Below are 15101 nucleotides of genomic sequence, written 5' to 3'. Positions count from 1 at the left end.
ATTTTTCAAGTGGAGGTACTGGGGATTGAATCCAGGACCTTGTGCATGCTAGGCAGGCACTGTCACTGAGCTATTCCCTTCCCCAATATATTATCTTTATTTCAAAGATTTCCAATCAGTTTAAGACTGGGGGACAAAGAGAGGGTATAGCTCAGTAGTAGAGGGCATGCTTAGCATGCACGAGGTTCTGAGTTCAATCCCCAGTATCTTCATTATTAATTAATTAATTAATTTTAAAAAAAGAATAGGGGGACATGAAAAGGCCCAATTAACTGTATCATGTCTATAGTGTCTAACTTCAACAAGCTAAATATTTTATTTTTTAAGTAAAATTTTTAAAGCGTGATATAAATAAAAGGGTGCATATGTCAGAAATGTAAAACTCAATGAATTTTCACATAGTGCACATGTTAGTGTAAAAAGTGTCTAGATAAAGAAATGGATCATTTCTAATAACTCAGGAGTCCCTTTCACACCCGCTTCGGTCACCTTTGCCACCTTGTGAAGACATCTCACTAGATTTGAGAAAGAGGGTCAGTGATTCCTCTCCCTTCACTTGGATGGGAGATGTGACTCAAGCACAGTTTTTTTTTTTTTTCCAACCAGTTCTCACCAAATCCCACTGAATCTCCAGCAACTTGACCGTTTTAGATCCTTGGTGGAGATGACTCATCCAGCAGGTTCACAGACTCTTTGAAACTTCAGCCTGTCTGTCTGACTCATAGTACTTTGTAGCTTGGAGTTCAGTCAAAGCCTCCAACTTAACATCCTGTTATACTGATATACTAGAATAAAAGGAAAGCTTTGGATTTTTTTTTGTAGCCAGTCATCTCAGTAAAATTTTCTCTTTCATTTGAATAGACTATTTGTTGAATTTCACAAATTTTCTTAGGTATTCAATCATATCTGAAAATGAATCTTTTTTTTTTTTTTTACTACATCTATTCCACAGTGTCTTTTTCCATTACCTAGGACCACCAAAACAATACTGAATAATCACAGTGACCATTAGAATTCTTGCTGTGTTCTTAATTTTAATGAAATTGCCTTTAATATTTCACCACATATATTTGCTTTTACTTCCTGAAACATACTCTTAAGGGTATTTAAGACTTTTGCAGGCAGTAATATAATCATGTTTTATCTAACTTTTCCCATGAAACAAATTAAATTTCCAATGCTGAACCATCTTTATATAACTGGGTTGTGGAAATTTCCTTTTAAAATAGTCTGCAACCAGTTACTCTTTTGCTTAAAACCACTAAGCCATTAAATCCTCTTCTCAACCTAACTCAAACTGCTCCTTCAAAAAATCTCTAAAATTCTCCATATTTTCATGTTGTTTTCTTAGTCCTCTTTCTCTTCCAATAGATAGAATTTTTTTGTGTGTCTACACTAGGTAGATTGAGCTCTTTAAAATGGGGGCTGACATATATTTTTGCTATCTCCAGAAATTATCATAGCACCTGGCATTTAACAGATGTTCAGTAAATAGCACAGTGACTTATAGGACACTACTTTCTGAACTTGACAATGTTAAGTAAATATAAAATACAATTACAACTATTTAGATATATTTTATTATCACCCCACATCTTTTGTATATGGCTGTCCAGTTTTCCTAAAACCATTTATTGAAGAGATTATCCTTTCCCCATTGTCTATTGTTGGCAACTTTGTCAAAGATTAGTTAGCCATGTGTGTATGGGTTTATCTCTGGGATTTCTACTCTGTTCCATTGATCTATGTGTTGGTTTTTATACTAGTACCATACTATTTTGATTACTGTAGCTTTGTAATATAATTTGCAATAAGAAAGTGTGATACCTCCAGCTCTGTTCTTCTTGCTCAAAATTAATTTGGCTATTTGAGGTCTTTTGTGGTTCCATACAAATTTTGGGATTTTTTTTTTTCTATTTCTGTGAAAGTTGTCATTCAAGTTTTGACAGAGATTACATTGAATCTGTAGAAAGCTTTAGGTAGCATGGAGATTTTAACAATACTACTTCTTCTAATCAATATAAATTGGATATCTTTCCACATACATGTGCCTTATTCAGGTTATTTCATCAATATTTTACAGTTTTCAGTAACAGATCTTTCATCTCCTTGGTTAAATTTATTCCTAAGTATTTTATTCTCTTTGATACTATTATAAAGGAGAATGCTTTTGTACTGTCTTTTTCAGATAGTTTGTTGTTAGCGTATAGAAACACAACTGATTTTTATATGTTGATTTTGTATCCTACAACTTTACTAAATTTGTTTATTAGCTCTAAAAGTTGTTTCTTTTTTTTTGTGGAGTCTTTAGGATTTTCTATATACAAGATCATGTCACCTGCAAACAGAGACAAAGAAAAGCTCAGAATTAAATGGCTTCACTTTGAATTCTACCAAACATTTAAAGAATTGGTACCAATTATTTTCAAACACTTTCAAAAAATAGAAGAGAAGGGAACACTTTCAAACTCATTTTATAAGGCCAGTATGTAGACAAGGACACTACAAGAAAAGAAAATACAGACCAGTGTTCCTGATGAACATAGATGCAAAAATTCTCAACAAAATACTGGCAAACCAAATTCATCAGCACATTAAAAGGACTGCATACCATGATCAAGTGGGACTTGTCCCTGGGATGCAATGATGATTCAACATTTGCAAATCAATAAATGTGATATATCACATTAATAGAATAAAGGATAAAAATCATATGGTCATGTCAGTAGATAGAAGAGAATTAAAAATTCAATACCCTTTCATTATTAAAAACCTCTCAACAAATTGGGTATAGAAGATATGTACCTCAACATAATAAAGGTCATATATGATAAGCCTACAGTTAACACTGTAGGAACAAAACAAGGATCACCACTCTCATCACATCTATTCAGCACAATACTAGAAGACCTAGCTAGAGCAAATTAGGCAGAAAAATAAAGGTATCCATATTAGAAAAGAAGAGGTAGAATTAATTCTATATGTTTCTGATAAAACTATTCCTTGCCTCTTTCGGTTAGAATTTATATAGAATAACAACCTTTTAAAAAAATTTTAAATGAAATCTAACAGTATTAGTCTTTTCATAGGATGATTAATTTGTTATATTTATTCTGATTACTAATATGTTTGGATTTACTTCTCCATCCTACTCTGAGTTTTTTAATTTATTATCTTTTTCTTAGCATCTTGTGTTTTTTTTTTTTTTTCTTTTCCTATCTTCTGTTGACTTGATAGAAATTTTCTTCCTTTTTGGCAAATTAAACATTCTATTTCTATTGTTGCAATAGAAATTTCAATAGAAATTGTTGTTCCATCTCCTTTAAATTTTTACATACACATTTAACTTTATTTCTTGCTTGTAAAGTCTAAAGTTAATCAGTATCACTTTCTTCTTTCAAAATATTCAAATATATGTAACAAATTATATTCCCTTCAGGTACTCCTCTTTAGTGATTTTAATTACTATTTAGTATTCAGTTTCCACCTTGTTTTTAAACCCTCCAAAAGTAGTTATTGTTAGTGATTTTAGTAATTTTAGTATTTTTAAGATTGTTAGATCAATTTTTTTGGTCACTATTTTTTCTTGCTTTTCAAACATTTCTTATTAAATCAGTTTTCTTCTTGCTAAAGTATGTCCTTCAGTATGTCTTTCAGTGAGGGTCTATAGGTGCCATTTTATTTTAGCTTTTATGTTTATTAATGTCTGTGTCTCCCTAGCAATTCAAAAATATTCCATTGAGTATTTATACATCTAATTTTTCTAATGAGAAATATGGTATCTATCCATCCAATTGTCTCCTTAAAAATAATCTGTCATTTCCCTCTAGGGGCTTTACATCTTTTTGCATCTTTGGTACCTTATAGTTTCAGAACATTGTGTCTCATTACAGGGACTTGATATATTTTCCTCTAACCTGAAAATTTACATTTCTCTTCAATCTGAAACATTTTTTTCTTCCATAATTCTTAGACTAGTGTCTATTCTCAATATTCTCTTGTCTGAGTTTGAATCTGATGAATGATGGATACTACAGTATAATTCCTTTATTCTTTGTGGTTTCATTAAGTCTGTCTTGTACTTTCCTAATATCTCCTCAGCTGTGTATTGTTTAACACACATGATGTTTTCATTTTCTTGTATGTATGTAGGTATATATAGTTTCCAGAATTTTTGTCTTTTCCTTTTTTGTACACTTCTCCTTTTCAGAATTCAAAGTTGTCAGGCCTGTGGCCCTGACAATGATCAGTGCTCACTGACATTTAAATACCAACCATCTATTAAGAATATATGCTTCAAATATCCCTGTGAGCTGGAACAGTTTGTCTACAATTCACTTCTTCAGCTAAGCGCCCTCGACATTTCTGCCACTTGGTACCTTGACGTTTTTAATGCTCTTATATTTTATTCAACTTTTCTATGTGTTTTGTGAGTGGAGGATGGGGGACATATTCTGATGTCTTTGTCAGCTAAATTTAACACAGTTTTCTCCACAAAGGTTTTAAGATATTTTTCTTTTTCTATGAGTCATCTGTATTTTCTCATAAGAATATATCTTTCTATCTATCTATCTATCTATCTATCTATCTATCTATCTATCTATCTACCTACCTATCTATCTACATACACTACCCCTAACCTGAGTATAGGGGTATAATATATGGCTTCGGAACCATTTTTTTCTAAGACAACATAAAGCAGATGAAATTTTATATCCTGAGTTCAAAGAATAAATTAACCTAAACAAGTTAGACAAAATTCTTGGGGGGGGGCAGTGTCCACTGATAATCAAGACTTTAAGACAAGTATGATTATTTTGCCTTTTCTCTTTACCCAATGTCCTATTTCACTGGGTTTTTTACTACATAAAACTTTACCTTATAGAAGTCTTCATTTTGTTAGGGTCATCATTTTGATGGACAAAGAAACAATATTATCAGAGACGAAGATCAGATCGATTATTCCATTAAGCAAACAAACCATGAGGATGAGTTAATTATAGAGTTAAAACAACACTGGCATTTGAGTGGCTGAATATGCTAACTTACTTAGTGCAGCTTATGTAAAGAATTAACTACAATCACATTTGGTAAACCTTGAAGCTTAGGAAGCAATCCTAAACATTTTTATTCAAATAATTGCTCAGCACCATGAGTACATCTGTCAATCACATGTTAATTGACTGAAATAGGACTATATAACTTCATCATCTGTCACCAACTTTCATTCCAAATATTAGTTGATCCCTTTGTGTTAAATGCAAATTGGCCTGTTCATTCAACTAGCAAATTGTATTGCTTGATTCAATTATGCCACTTTGCCGCCATTTGTTACTCACCACACATCTGGATTTATTTTTGCTTTGGCAATAATTGTGTCAATCAATATCAAAATTTACATCATTCAACTACTATTGTCCTCTTCACTCCAAGCATAGCTATTTAACCCTTAGAATTTAGCCATATTCTTTCATCTGGTAGTCAGAGTAATTCTTTCTTACTTATAATTTTTAACCCAGGTTAATAGAAATATTTTTAAATACCCATATATGATACTGATATAGTTGAGAACCTATTAGGAATAAAGCAACAAAAATATGAAAAATCTTTAATGTCATTTTGATAAAAGCTCTGAAAACAAAACAACTTTCTATTCATTTAAAGGCTGAAATAAACAAAGGCATGTTCAAAGCCTCGCATGTGGGGATGTTTTTATTTTTTGTCAAACACATGGGATCCTGTACAAATTATTCTCATTAAAGCTTATGATAATCTTGACTATAACTTCCCTAGGGTCTCAGTAGGAAATTAGAGGCTGTCATGTCTAAAGTTATTTGGAGATAACCATGCGATAAAATAATTTGAATATTATCCACTGCTTACAACCCACAGTTTACTTCAATGGTTTTAATGTTCCATATAACACACAACTTAATTATCACTCACACTGGCCTTACAAATGTACCAAAAGTGAGGCATCTCATTATAGTGGATACTGTGGTGTCCTGTCCAGAACCCCTCCTCAGGACTGAAACACTCATTTCTTCCATTTCTGGGAGTACCGGTGGTCAACAGCTCTCTGATTAGTCTCTCTCCAACAATTAGCCTTAGTCAAAGAGAGCAGACCGACCTAAGGTCAGTCCCCTCCCCAGCCCAGTGGCCTGCATTCAATGACTGATAGATACAGGAGCATGAAAGCCTGGCTTCTTGCCTCAAAACACAAAACTCAAGGGCCATCCTGGATGCAGGACTTTCTGTAGGTTGAGGCCACTGCTGAGACTGTATCATAGTTCACCTGTTTATCCTCCTCAACATTGCTTCCACTGTTTTTCCTACTTATTCCCAAGAACAATCCCCAATAAATCCCCTAAATATAAAGCTCAGAGGCTCCGGGTCTGTTCTTTGGGAAACGTATCCTATGATCATATGGCACTACTTTCCCTTGACCTAATGTGACGTCTCAGTGAAAGCAATGTAACATGACTCTACATGACAAAATTTCACAGTGAGTAGAAGTATCTAGAAGGAAAGAAATGAATGCCCTAATACCATAATCTGGTAAGCTGGGGACATTTAGAAACACATTTTCAGTTATCAGCCGGAATCTGTTTCAGAATCACTCACAGAAACTTTTCTCAAAACAGAAGGTGAAATTTGTACTAAAGGAATTGTAACAATACCTCAGATTAACTGGAAATGAAGATGGTGCATTTTGTAGTAGCATTTAATTATATATAGTGTATGCATTTCCCCTGAATAAAAGCAATGATTTGTCAGAGAAATACTTCATCATTAAAAAAGAGGAAATAAATACCATATGTAGTATATTAATCAAAATATTTAGGTAGAATACCTCTAAACTTAGCTACATGTGATGCACAGATAAATAACAACTTGGGCTCTGGCAGTGAAGCAGGGTGAAGACAGAGTCAAATTAAATCTATTCCATGACAATCTGGTTTCCACTACGGCTATTGAAATGGTGGGTCATTTTTTCTATTTGCTGATATGGCAAAGAAAAATAGCAACTCTATTAGAAACTTCGTTTAAAGAATCCTGGATTCTGGGACACTTGAGCACCTGCCTCCTGCACAATTTGAGACTCTCTGAGCGAGTAGCTCATTTATACCACCTAAGCATTGTTTCAGTCATAGATTATGCAACTGTAATTTGTTATATAACCAAGGTCCATCAAGCCCAGTAGAAGCACACTTACAGATGTTTCACTGATTTCAATTGTTGAGAAAGCAAAAGCTCCCCATTAATGAATAGGAAATTGATAAATCAGCATTACATTTGTTCAAAATTTGTTTACTCAGATTACACACCAAAAAAAAATTGTGTTTTTTCTCTTCTAAGAAGTACAGAACTCACTAGCCATTACGAACTCTGATTAATCACCAACAGCTGTGCATTATGTAACTCTATATATGGACCAGAAGATACCATCCTTAGCAGTCCAGTGTCTTATTAATCATGCTTAAGATTTGGGAGGGGGTATATTGATGAATGCATTTGTGCTGATAAACTATTTATTGAATTAATATCTTATAGCTGAAGTTTAGTTTTCTTTCATTCTTACTGGTAATGAAGAGATGAATAGCTTTATGAAAATTATTTGTATGTGAATTTATTCTATAAATGAGCAGTTACATTTTATTTGTAATAGAGCTGTTCTGTGTGTGTGTGTGTAGCTCTATATTAAACCTTAGATCTACCAAAATTGAAGTGATGTAAAGACTTTACTTGTCATTTATTTGATTTCTTATATCAAAATAGAAGGAGCAGACACAGGCTATTCTTGAGACAACAGATTAATTAAATCAATGCTGTTAGGAATGACAAGCAGGTAAGAAATTATGATTGGGGACATATAAATCTCTATTACTAAAAGAGGAACCTAAAACACAGACCACTGAAAATAAGGCATTTGCTTCAAACCTTGTGACTAGTCAAAATTCAACTTGTAAGAACCACAGCAAATTTTGTGATAATTACCAGACCATGTGATCTCACTTAATTTTCAGACTTTAGTTTTTCTTGTAGGGCATTGTCTTTGAAAGACCATGATTTGCAAGTAATTCATTCAAGAAGAATGTATTCGCAGCTCCCACTATGTGTCTAGCATGATGTTGTCATGGGGGATACTAAGATGATTAGAACAAAGTCTTGCCCTCAAGGAGCTTCCAGTCTGGAGGAGGAAAGATAAGTCAAGAAATAATGGCAATAAAATAAGGATAAATACTACAATATAGGTTGATATAAAGCACAGACAAGTGGAAAATTAATTCTTCCAAGGTCATGGGAAGGTGTGGCTAAGAATAAGACATGAGAAAGGGAGAAAAAGTAGAATTTTTCCAGACAGTCAAGATGTGGAAGGAAATCCCAGATAAAGGAGCATAAGCGGCTAAATCATGGAGGCATGAAATGTATGACAAACTCTAGAATAAACCAGGGTAGAGTGGGTAAAAAGTGAAGCTGGAAAGACAGCCTGAAGCCTACACTGAAGTTTAATAATATCTACTCTCCTACATTATATGTCATCTTTTAATTTTTTTATAGCCTTTATATTAAAAATAGCATTTCCAACACTGAATTAATAATGACAGCTCTAGATCAAATTGGCCAATAAACACCAAAACAAAAAAAAGTGTGGATCAACTTCGTAATTACTTGATCTCTGAGCATCTCATTAAGATGCAGTGGGTCACAGAGTTCCACTGAGTTGAGACTCAGGAGACCTAGATCCCTCCTGCAGACTAGATAAATCATTTCACTTCACTGACTGTCAGCTTTTTGTTCATCAGTAAAATGATGGTTGAGGTTCAATTTTGCCTTCAGGTCTCTTGCAGCTCCGAATGTCTGATTCTTATTGAACTGAGTTTCAACCCTAAAAGAAAATCCATTAGAGGGAAATTGTTTTTTACTAAAAACGAGAAAGGCAAGTTAAGCGAAAATACAACAGGCAAGGATACAGAGGTCGAACGGAGAACACACTAGATTTGAGTTGGAAATGCCACACTCTTTTAAAAGCTAATGATTTCTGTTACATGGTAAATCCTGCTTTTTCCAAAGGCTGCATGTAGAAAGTTTATTGAAGGTAATTTGGAATTTATTTGCAAATTGCCCTTTCATCTACTCATGAACATATCTAGAATATACATTCTAGTTATGAATTTATATGTATATCCTCTAAAAACTCTGTTTTGGGGGAATTTTTATAAGCAAAGTTTCTAAATGTTGATAATTCATTCTTGGAAAAAGGCAACACAGGGCAGGAAAGGCATTGGCTTTGAAATTAGATGAACTGGCTTTCCATCCTGGCTTCTCAGTCGCCTGGCCTTGGGCAAACACGGGACCCTCTTCTCAGGCCTCAGGTCCTTGAAATGCAGCCCTGGGACAAAAATGTTGACATCATCTCATGGAGTAAATTACCTGAACACCTGGAAGAGGGGCGGGTGGATGCTCAACACATGCTAATTGCTTTTTACTTCATAACAATGTCTGCATAATGTGCTTTCCATCATGCTGTAAATAGGCTCAACCCTAAAGTAATGATAACTCTTTAGATGAGGCCTAAGTTGAGTTCTTCAAAAATAATTTAAGAAGTTGAAATTTCAAAACACAGGAAAGTTTAGAGCTAAGCCAAGACAACTTTTCTACTGCCCTCTCTTATTTTACCAAAAACAATATCGTACAACATCCAGGTATTTATTACTCCATTGACTTCAGTCCTCTGATTGTGAAACATACGGACACCAAGCTGGGTATTTCCATATCTTTTCTAGATGCAAACAGGATTTTCCTCACAACAGGGTGTTTGTTTCAAAAGAGGAATACATTCCAACACTTCTCTCTTTTTAAAAATTAAGTATCAGGGCTTTAGGCTACTAAGGCCCTAGCATGGGTCCATAAAAATCACAAAGACAGAATTGCTTTTAGATTTGATATTGCATAAAACTGTCTTCTGTTGAGTATTTAATTCATGGGCAATCTATCATGATTTGGAAGAGATTATTCTTCTAGTTCCATATGTGGGAATGATTTCGTGAACTCTCCTGTATTGAAATTATTGCTAAAGGGCAACAGGTATGTGTAATCTTTAGACTATCGAAAATGTCATATCCTGTATGAGATGACTTTTCAGTCATTTTGAGTAACCAATATATTCAAGGTACCATGAGGAGAGACACAAAAACATAAGACCCAGGTACTGACCAATAGGACAAATAAGATGTTTGCTAAAGGTCAGGGCAATACAAAATAGTAGGAAAGAAAATCTCTGAATGGAATTGGTAATAAATGCCATGACCAACCAGAGAAAGGAGAGACCCTGTCAGGCTGTGTGATCAAAACAGTCTTCACGAATGTGATGGGGCTTGAACTTAGTCTGAAATGATGGGTAGGATTTTGGCAGATGGTGAGGAGGGGAAGTGGCAAGCAATACAGGTAGACAGGATAGCAGAAGCTATGTGAAGGACCAGAAATTGTGAAAGAAATTTATATCTAAAACCAAGGCAGCTGATTAATTAAAACTTCAAGAATTCTCAACAAAGAAACCTGTCTAAAGGAACTTGGGACAGTGCCAAGCACTTGTGAGGACTCAAACATACTGATTAAATTATATAATTTACACAGCACATTTAACACATAGAAATCTTAAGACTTAAAATATGATTTTCCATCATGCATTGGAAAATCCTATTTGAGTTTCTACTCACTGGCTTAGTGGGAAAAAAAGAAATGGTTTTCTGGTTATGGAAAGGAGCAGAAACTTTGGACCATCTAAGGGACATATGCAGTATGTATTAAGGTCTTTCCACAAATTTTGCATAACCTTAAATAGGTGGATAAACATATATTTGATACTCTCCCCAAAACATACTTGCTCATTGCAAAAACAAATGAGTATATTGTTTTGAAACTTTCTCGTCTTTCCTCTATCTTCCCTAAATTTTCCCTAACTGCCACTTTGTGGGCAGGTATTTCAATGGCATATGTTAACTGGAAAATTTTCAGAGGAATGTGATTTTTTTGTCAACCTAAAGAAAAAAGTTTACAGATAAATATGCACTTCAAAGAAACTCATTTAAAGTCTTCTCTTAAATAACAGAATCTCTTTCTTTTTAACTTTATGTCAGGTTGACATCAAAAGTATGATTGTTGATTTTTTTTTTCCTGTTTGGAGCAACTTAGCTGGCAGTCACTAACACCATTTGTTTGAAAGACTTATGAGACAAATAAAAGAGATCTATTTAGGCTAATTTTCTTGTCCAAGGACAATCTAAGGGAGTCTTGCCCAGGGACAGTGTGGGCAGTGCCTACAAAAGACAATGTCCATCTAACCGGAGGGCAAGAAAACAAGTGTGGCCATGCTGAAATAACCCATCTGTAACCCGCTGTTTTAATTACTGGGAACTGCAGTACAAATGACACAAATAACAATGTTATAGCTTAGAAAGGGGAAAATTATCTTAATTGACCTTGGTAGAACTTCTCTGTCCTAAAATAGATGAAGTTTTTTCATTTTCACAGGTAGTATTAACTCTGCTCTAACTAGAGTCTTTTTTTCCTGAGAAATTTATAATAAACAATGTCATAATAAAAAAAAAAACTTTCAAAACAGGCTTTTTTGACAGATTGTTATTTATGATATTTTTCTTCATTCTGCTCATTGTTTTCTTTATTTCATCTGCCTTTTATCAGTTTGCCTTTATCTCATAAAGAATTGTTATACATATTTTAACCTATACTTTATTCAATGCACACAAAATCTCTATCTCTGTTTTTAATGTATGCTGTAAAGGTTTAATGTAGAACATAAATCTCGTTACAGCATTAGCCAAAAAAAAGAACAAACATTAAATAATAACATTATATAGGCCGATAAAATTGTTGCATCAACTACAATCAGGCGTCAGTGCACTTTTTCTGGACAAAGCAAGACAATAAATAGCTTAGACTTTGTGGCCCATAGAGTTGCTTCCACCCAATTCTGTTGTAGAGCAAAGGCAGCTGTAGACAATAAATGAGAGGGACTGCCTTCTAATAAAATTTATTGACAAAAAATAAAAAAGAAAAGAAAACAAGGGCTAGGGTGGATTTGGTGGTGCTAATAGTAGTTAGCCAATTCCAGACAGAGATAACCAAAAATCCACTTGTAGATGAATTTTTCAGAAATTAAATCATAGTATAAATAGTAGGAAAAAATTTCAAATTTTAAGATTCGTTTCAGTAACAATGAAGCTCAACGTGGCATTGGTTCATCTGCTCATGGCACTTTCTGGTATATTTTTCCTGTGAATAGAAAAACCTTATCAAGCTTAAATGTTTCTTCAACATGTTTAAATGTTCTTGCCAAACGCCTGGTTAGGTGTAAAGGAAAAACTAGACGAGGCTGACACCACACCAACTTCCTGTTTGGCAGATACAAAGGTCTCAGTCTCCTTATGCAACAGCAACATGCCAAATGCACAAAGTCTACAAGTGAGATTCTTCCTAAATACTGGTTAACAAGTAAAGTGAAACTGAAACAAAAGCAAGTCTCTGTATTGAAGTCCAGAGGTGAAAGCAAACACCACAGAGGTCTTTAACGTCTCTGTGGACTCTTTCATTCACACAGTCACCCACTGCTGTACCCCAAGGAACAATATGAGTCGTGTTGCCTTCCTCGGAAAGAGGCCCTGATAGATGAGATCAAATGTGTTAAGTCTGTATTTACGCTTTTTCATCACTTGAAACATATCAGAAAAAAAAGAGGATATTTTCCTCTGTTTCTTGTCTCAAGGATTATTAACAAGACTCAAGAACCTGTCAGATATCTATGACTCTCCTTTCAGCAGGTGCTTAATCTAGTTATAAATAAGAAAACATATTTTCCCTTTGAAGATGACACCAACTGACTTAAATAAATCCTAGTGAAGATCTGTAGTCAAATGCTATTCTAGACTACTTTGAGAAAAAATGAGAACTCTATGTCTTTGGTAGCATAAAATTTAAAACTTAAGATAGTAGTTAAGTTAATGATACTTAGATTATTTATATTAGAACACCTAGATTTGAAAATTAATCTGGCCTCAAGTTTTTAAAAATTGAGCCAAACAGTTCCATCATTTATATGATTATTTCAATATCCATATATTTCCCTTCAGCTCTTCCTTTGTTCATTCAACACAAATATATTCACCAAGCAAGGTGCTGAGGCTATCATGGTGAAAATACAAGAGCCTTGCCCTTCACAGTTTAGTAAGAATTAGATGTGCAAAGAGATAATTACCATAAAGTTATTACACTATAGTTTCTTCAGTGTGATAATTGTCTTATCAGACAGGGGTGTGATGGGAGAAAAGGAACATGATGTCCAGGCTGATGGAACAACTTGTGCAAAGGCCCAGAAGTTTCCCTAAAATGCCAAGATATGAAAATGACAGAAGTTTGGTATGACTAGAGAAGAGTAGAACAAGGAAAGAAAAGGGCCTGGGGAGAGAGATGGCAAAACAGCACGAGCAGTCTCGTGGAGATCCTGCCCAGGGGTTAGACACAGAGAAGTCAACAGGATGATTGAATCAGGCAGAGGAAAATCAGAGGAGAGGCCAGGAGACTGGTTAAGATTTTCCAGTCTGTTTTATTTCCTATTCAAATTTAAATAGAGAGACATTAAGTCCTGCAAAAGCAGGAACCTAAAGCCTCAAACATTAGGATCCAGCATTTTCTTTCTTTAACATTTGTACTCTAGCAAAACCAAAGACAATAGCGTGTGTATTACTACAAGCCCAACCAATGTCTATGGACACAATGGTTGAATTGTGTAACTCCCTTGAGGGACCGTTACTGTTATGACCATAAATACAATTAAAATGTATTGGTTTCTTCCTATTTTGAATGGTTTTATTATGCTTCCTCTTTTTTGCGTTACAGGAACAGTAAACACACAAACTGTTCATTGAACACACCTGTATTAATTAGTGTTCCCTCTCCTCCCAGTCAGATATGTCTCATTCTCCACTACCCTTCTCACTAGATTAAAAAAAAAAAAAAAAGAAAGAAAAATGAAGCATGCTAACCTACAGCAGGAGGGAAGAGGTAGGTGAAAAATTTCATGAGAAAACAAAAATTGGGGGGTTTAGAATATATACTAAAAACTTAAAAATTGTTTTTCAGGTCATTGCATGAATTTATTTTTAAAATTTGATTGGACTAGGGAACCTCTACTTAATTGTATATGGTTAATGATTAGAATTACAAATAAGAATTCAGAATATTTTCACCTGAGCCCTTTTTTTACCCTCAAAATAAAACAATCAAGGATGTATTTCTCAATTTCATTTTACACATAGTAAGGAAAAAGCTTAGCCTTTACAATCCTTACAGATCCAGCCGTATTTCTCCGTCCACTTCCCATCATTCCTAGTATGTTTTATTCTCTTCTGCCTCCAGCTTTGCTCTGCTCATGTTTTTTCTCCTCCATGAAACGCTGCTTTCCTTTCCCCACCTGTCACATGACTGCCTTTTGTCTTTCAACAGCTAGTTCATGTGTCTGCTCTTGGTTGAAATCTTCTGATTCTCCCCGAGTTAGAGTTAGGTACCCACACTTTGGGTTTCCCTTGCCCTTCTTCTCATCTTTCTAATGTGGCATGTATAAAGTTGAAATGTAATTCTTTGCCTTTTTTCCTGTACTAAATTGAATTTCTTGAGAACGGTGATCGTGTGTGATTGCAATTTTTACTTATGCTATCACTAGTAAAATAGCAGACACATTATAGGCTCTCAATAAATACTGAATTAAATAAGTAATTAGTACAAGAAATACAAAATACCAATGAAGTTAGACAGCTGTTACTCAAATTATTATGCATATTATAGGCTCCATTATTTTATCTACAGTCATTTTCTTTCTTTTTAAAACCCAAACAGGGAGCTGTTTTTCTAAGTTGATACAAAATCTTTGCTTAGCTTTTCTTCCCAATGGTTTAGGAAAAGTCAAAGGAATTAACCCACAATGTCTCTTAACCTTTAAATTGAAAAGCAAAATTAGGATATTTTATGTATTTATATACATATATTTATAGTATATAATGCATTCATAAACATATAAATGATGT

Source organism: Camelus dromedarius, chromosome 3 (assembly GCF_036321535.1).
Source record: "Camelus dromedarius isolate mCamDro1 chromosome 3, mCamDro1.pat, whole genome shotgun sequence".
NCBI classification, from domain to species: domain Eukaryota; kingdom Metazoa; phylum Chordata; class Mammalia; order Artiodactyla; family Camelidae; genus Camelus; species Camelus dromedarius.
This window is presented reverse-complemented; position numbering follows the sequence as displayed.